The 6,851-nt window shown below is 41.3% G+C and overlaps 1 pseudogene; it reads right to left on the reverse strand.

Moving 5' to 3' along the window:
- Nucleotides 1–452: 452 nt before the first annotated feature.
- On the reverse strand, nt 453–1,201 carry LOC103262659 (annotated as a pseudogene).
- Nucleotides 1,202–6,851: the final 5,650 nt, after the last annotated feature.

A 6,851-nucleotide genomic window follows, 5' to 3' on the forward strand; every position in this document is an offset into this window, starting at 1 on the left:
CATGCCTGTAATTCCGGCTACTTGGAAGGCCGAGGCGGAAGGATTACCGGAGCCCAGCAGGTCGAGGCTGCGGTGACCAGGAGCGGCCACTGCACTCCAGTCTGGGTGACAGAGTGAGACTCCAACTCAAAAAAAAAAAAGAATATTGACACTAATGAATGCAGACAGGCTAGGACGCCCTGGTACTGGGCGGGATACGGCTAACTGTTTGGAAATGGCACCTTTCAATCCTTGTTCTAGCGGCCGGGAGCAGGCAAAGGCATTTTTTTTAAACCAAGGCCCTCACTTAAGTGTACAAAAGAGTTACTCTGATCGATATTAAATTGCATTGAAAACAAAATGAACTAAAAGCAAATACTACTCTATGTTGGGGAGGAAGTGGGAGGAAAGAATGAATCCTTCAAAGCAGGGAGACTGCTGGGAGAAGGTCCTGTGGCTGTAAACCCAGGTGGTCACTCACGCTGCTCCATTTTTACTTTCACTGGTCTCAAGAAGGTTCGATTTTTCTTCTCTTTCTTCCCTTTTGTATTTGCTTGGAAGTTTTGCCAGCTGTCTCGACCATCTTGATTTTCCTCAAAGTTTTTCTGCCACTCTCTTTCTCGTTTGGCTTTTTCTTGAGTTTCAATCTCTTCTTCCCTTTTTCATTTCCTTTCGTGCTACTCTTTGGCTTCTCTCTCTTTCCTTTTAATTTCCAACTCAGCAAAGATTTTCATGGTCTGTTTATATACTGCTTGTTTGAACAGCTCAAGATCACCCTCCTCTACAACTGGAGGTTTTCTTTCCTTCAACTTTTTTTTCACTCTTTCACAGGGTGTTCCACTATTCTTTTCCTGCCTGAATTACATCCAGGGCCCTCTTCTTTTGTTCCTGATCCAGTAACAACTTGTAAGCTTTGTCCACAGCTTCAAAAACTTGTTGTGCTCTGTCAGCATCATCTTGGTTTTTTGTCAGGATGCACCGATATGGGCAATTGCCAGAACCTCTTTTTTATTTCTTCATCTGTAACTTCTGGATCTATCTGAAGAATCTCAGATGGGTTCAAGTTGAAGTAGGAGGAACCAGGACGGGTCAGTCTTTCAATCTGATTTTTGGATGTTAGAACTGAATCTCTCTTTTCTATTTGTCTCACCTCACTGTAGAAGTCAAACGCTTCCTCTGTGCTACCTCCCTGCCTGAAGTCCCACATCTCTGAAGTCCTCATTTCTCCCACCCAGCCACCACGTGACCCTCGCTTTTTTTTAAATTTAAAGATGAGAGTGAGGCTCCTTCCAGCTCTCTATATCCTGATGGAACAAATGGATTCTTCCAAAAAAGTTTTTATTTTGAAACAGTTTCAAATTTTTAGAAAAGTTGCAGTTATACAAGACAGCAAACTCTTTTGTTCTCTTTAAGCCAACCAGTTTTAACATTCCACTGTAGAGCCCAGCACAGTGGCTCACACCTGCAATCCCAGCACTTTGGGAGGTAGAGGCGAGAGGATTGCTTGAGCTCACAGGTTCGAGACCAGCCTGGCGAGACTCATCTTTACAATAATTTTTAAATTGGCCGGGCACAGTGGTGCATGCCTGTAGTCCCAGTTACTTGGAAAGCTGAGGAGGAAGGATCACCTGTACCCAGCAGGTTGAGGCTGCAGTGCCCGTGAGCATGCCACCGCACTCCAGCTTGGGAGACAGTGAGACTCTGTCTCAAAAAAGAATTTTAGGAAATGTTCATTAAAGGATCACGTTCCAAGTAGCTGGAACCACAGGCACATGCCCAGCTAGCTTTTTTTTTTTTTTTTTGAGTTGGAGTCTCACTCCTTCACCCAGGCTGTAGTGCAGTGGTACGCACGCTCACGGCCACCCCAACGTCGACCTTCTGGGCCCCAGCAATCCTTCCGCCTCAGCCTTCCGAATAGCCAGAACGCGCTACCATGCCCGGCAATTTTTTATTTTATTGTAGAGATGAGATTTCGCCAAGTTCCCAGGGCTGGTCTTGAACCCGCAGGCTCAGGCAATCCACTTGCCTCGGCCTCCCAAAGTGCTGGGATTACAGGCTGAGCCACCATATCAGGCCTTTTTTTTTTTTTAATTGTAGATTTGGGGGTCTTGCCAAATTGCCCAGGCTGGTCTCGAATCTCTGGGCTCAGGCAATCTTCTTGCCTCTGCCTCCCAAAGTACTGGGATTACAGGGGTGAGCCACTGCATCTGGCTACACTGAACCTGAAGTGGGAGGATCACCTGAGCCTGGAAGGTGGAGGCTGCGGTGAGCCATGGTTCTGTCACTGATCTCCAGCCTGGGCAACAGAGTGAGACCTTGACTAAAAAAAAAAAAAAAAAAAAAAAAAATAGTGAAAATTCATTGTAGCTAGGAACAGAAAAAAAAAAAAAATGACTGCCCCTCCCAATATCAGGGACATGGTGCATGTCTAAATCTGAGGCTTAATCAAAACAACACAGAATGCACTTCCCCTGTGCTTCCTCCCCCATGCCAAGCTAACAAGTTTTAAATAACAAGTAACAGCAGAATATGGGAGACAGGAGAGAAACAAGAGTATTCAAACAGACCATTTTAGCGGCATCACAAAGGGAAGCTCTAAAGCTCAAAATTGAACAAACATTGCTCTGATGAACCAATCTTCATCCTAAACACCAAGTATCCCTATTGGAATTTGAAACTTGCAGGGCACAGAAGGTAACCATAGTTACAGTTAACTTCAAACCCAGTTCAATGTCTGTCTAGATTAATTCAAATCCTAGTACTAAAGACCTAGCAGGAAAGACATGCCAATTGCCCAGCATAAAAACTATTACCTCAGTCTTTTTGTTCTACAGAAGATGCTCAGCTTCCAATAAAAAATTACAAGGTGTACAAAAGGTATGAGAAAGCACACTACTAAGAGACGGAGCATTTACCAGAACCCAGATATGATACAGACGTTGGAAGCGACAGGAAATTTAAAACAACTCCAATTAACATGTGATTAATGGAAAATACTAACAAGACGCAAGATTGGATGAGTAATTTCAGCAAAGAGATGGAAACTATATGAAACTATAAAAAAGCATTAAGTGGAAAAGCACAGTAACAATGGGCTCAACATGAGACTCAATACTTCTGAGAAAATAATCAGTAAACTTAAAGATAAGTTAAGAAACTACCCCAGCTGGGCATGGTGGCTCATGGCTATAATCCCAGCACTTTGGGAGGCGGAGGCAAGAGGATTGCCTGAGCCCACAGGTTTGAGACCAGCCTGGGCAACTTGGTGAGACCATGTCTCTACAATAAATAAAAAAATTAGCCAGGTGTGGTGTCACATGTCTGTGGTCCCAGCAATTTGGGAGGATGAGGCAAAAGAATCCCCTGAGCCAAGCAGGTCAAGGCCACTGCACTCTAGCCTGGGTGACAGAGTGAGACTCCTACTCAAAAAAAAAGAAAAGAAAAGAAAAAAGAAACTACCTAAACTGGAATACAGAGAGAAAAGAGTAGGGAAAAAACCAGAACACTCAAGACCCTTAGGACAACATCAAACGGTCTAACATATGCATTATTGGAATTCCAGAGTGAAAAGAGAAAAAATAGAGCAGAAGAAATGTGTGAAGAAACAATGGCTGAGAATCTTCTATAATGACTAATACCAAATCCAAGAAGCTCAGAGAACATGAAACAGGATAAATGTCCAAACAAACAAGACACACATACGCAGGTGTATCATATTTAAATTACTGAAAAGAAAAAGAAAATAAATCTTGAAGGTAGCCAGAGAGAAAAGAAACATTACTTACAGAGGAACAAAAATAAGAATTACAGAGACTTCTCATAAGAAAATAAGACAACTGAGTGACATATTTAAAGTGCTAAAAGACAAAGCTTTCAATACAGAATCCTACACCCAGCAAAAATATTTAAAAAAAAAAAAAAAAAGGAGAAATTTCTCAGACACTAGGAAAATTTATACAAACACTGAGGTCAGCCGACCTACTCTACAAGAAACAGTAAAGAAAGTTGAGAAGGCCAAAAAATGTATCAAACTGAAACCTGGATCAACACAAACCAATGAGGGGAACCAGAAATGGAATAAAGTTAAGTGAAATAATTTTAAAAATTGCTCTAAGGGTTAACTGACCACCTAAAGCAATACAGTAGCAATGTATTACATGTTTCATGTACATGTTAAAGTTGTAATAATAATAGCATAAAAGGTGGAAGAAATAAATTGAAAACAGACAGTTATAAAGCCACTATACTACGTGTAAAGTGCTATATTCTCATTTCAAAGTAATATAAGTGATTAATGTGATTAATTATCGATCCCTATAAATAATTCATTGTAATTTGATACATATAAATATTTTGATTAATTGAAGATATATTTGTAATTGTGAAAATTGCAAAAAGAGGATGAAATTACCCTTGTCAGAGCCAAACAAATTAGACCTGGTAAAGCACTAAGAAGGAGGCCCATGCATGCAATTCTGAGATAAGGTTGGCTCAAGGACTTTCTAAAAAGAACCCACAAGAAATTCCTTCTTTAGGACTGCAGCAATTCAGATAAGACGTTCTTGAGAAAACACTTGCCCAGTGATGGCATCTTTACCAATAAACTGACACCAACTCTGGCTTTGAGTGCCTGGAGCCAATGAACCCTGTTTACAAATAGCTTATGTGAACTTTTCCTTTTTGCCGGTAAAAGCTTCCCCTTCCCCTCCCCTTTTCAGATGTGCCCTGTCGCTTGTCATAGCCATCATGCATCCCAGTTTATGATACTTTAAATTCATCATATTAGGAGAAATTTTTTCCTCTTGTCTTTTTTTTTAGTTTGACATTGTAAATCCTAGGGCAACCACTACACAAATTTTAGAAAGTATACATAATAATTTTAGAGAGAATATGCAAAAGAATCACAAAAATGTTCAAATAACCCAAGACAGAAACAGAAGAAAAGAGAAACAAGAAACAGGTGGACAAGAGAATGGCAAGATGGTAGATGTTAATTCAATCATACCAATAATCACATTAAATGTGCTTAAATGAAAAAAATGTTAATATGTAAGCACCAACCAAAAGAAAGCTAGAGTAGCTACATTCATCTGAGACAAAACAGACTTCAAAAATATTCAAATAACATTCAAGAAATATTACAGCTAAAAAGAGAGATTGCATACTGATAAATTTTTCAAGAAGACATATCAGTCTTAAATGAATATGCACCTAACAACAGAGGTCCAAATTACACTAGACAAAAGCTGTTAGAATTGCAAAAAGAAAGACAAATTCCCATTATGGTAGAAGCTTCAGCACTCCCTTCTCAGCAACCGACAGGACAAGTAAACAGAAAATCAGTAGAGATTAAAAAAAAAGACCTGAACAACACAATCAAATAATCGCTCATGTTTTGAAAGGTCATATAATCTGGAGATTCTATATAATTTCTTAGACAATTTCTTTCCTTCTGGTATCTGTTCTGCTTTTCCAGAATTCCTATTAGATGTTGAATTCCTATATTAAGCCTCTAATTTTCTTATAGCATTCCTCCCACCTTCTTCATTTCCATATCTTTGTCTTTTTTTTTTTTGAGTTGGAATCTCACTCTGTCGCCCAGACTGGAGTGCAGTGGCCGCTCTCGGCCACCGCAGCCTCAACCTGCTGGGCTCTGGCGATCCTTCCACCTCAGCCTTCCAAATAGTCGGAATTACAGGCATGCGCTACCACGCCCGGCTGATTTTTTTGATTTATTGTAGAGATGAGGTCTCACCAAGTTGCTCAGGTGGGTCTCAAACCCTCGGGCTCAGGCAATCCACTCACCTCAGCCTCCCAAAGGCGCGGGATTACAGGCTGAGCCACCGAGCCTGGCTATCTTTGTCTTTTTAATCTACCTTCTGGGAGATTTTTTTTTAACCTTCACCTGCCATGCATTCTGTTGAATTTTTATATTGCAGTTATATCATATTTTAAATTTTCAAATGCTCTTTCTTGTCCTCCAATTACTTCTTTTTTCATAGACTCCAACTATTGATTGATTGATTAAGTTAGAGTCTCACTCTGTCTCCCAGGCTGGAGTGCAGTGGCACAATCATATCTCACTGTTGCCTCTACCTCCTGGACTCAGGCAGTCCTTCCACCTCAGCCTTCTTTTTTTTTTTTTTGAGTTGGAGTCTCACTCTGTCGCCCAGACTGAAGTGCAGTGGCACGCTCCCGGCCACCACAGCCTCCACCTGCTGGACTCCGGCGATCCTTCTGCCTCAGCCTTCCAAGTAGCTGGAACTATAGGCGTGCGCTACCATGCCCGGCTAGTTTTTTGATTTATTGAAGAGATGAGGTCTCGCCAAATTGCCCAGGCGGGTCTCAAACCCGTGGGCTCAGGCAATCCACTCACCTCGGCCTCCCAAAGCACTGGGATTACAGGCTGAGCCACAGAGCCCAGCCCACCTCAACCTTCTAAGTAACTGGGACTACAGGCCCACACCACCATGCCTGGCTAATTTTTTAATTTTCTGTGGCCATGAGGTCTCACTATGTTACCCAGTCGGATCTCAAACTCCTGGGCTCAAGTATCCTCCCACCTCGGCCTCTGTAAGTGGTGGGATTACAGAAGTGAGCCATCACGCTTGACCCCTAGACTCCAACTTTTAAAAATCTTTTTGAAAATGTTATTTACAGATGTTATTTATTTGTTTGTTTGCAGATTTTATTTATTTATTTATTTATTTATTTATTTATTTATTTATTTGAGATGGTGTCTCGCTCTGTTGTCCAGGAATTCAGTGGCACAATCATGGCTCATTACAACTTTAAACTCTTGGGCTCAAGCAATTCTGCCATCTCAGTCTCCCAAGTAGCTGGGACTATAGGCATGCAGCACTATGCCATTC

Source organism: Carlito syrichta, unplaced genomic scaffold, assembly GCF_000164805.1.
Source record: "Carlito syrichta isolate Samal-C Ts95f unplaced genomic scaffold, Tarsius_syrichta-2.0.1 Scaffold304583, whole genome shotgun sequence".
In the NCBI taxonomy this organism is placed as follows: domain Eukaryota; kingdom Metazoa; phylum Chordata; class Mammalia; order Primates; family Tarsiidae; genus Carlito; species Carlito syrichta.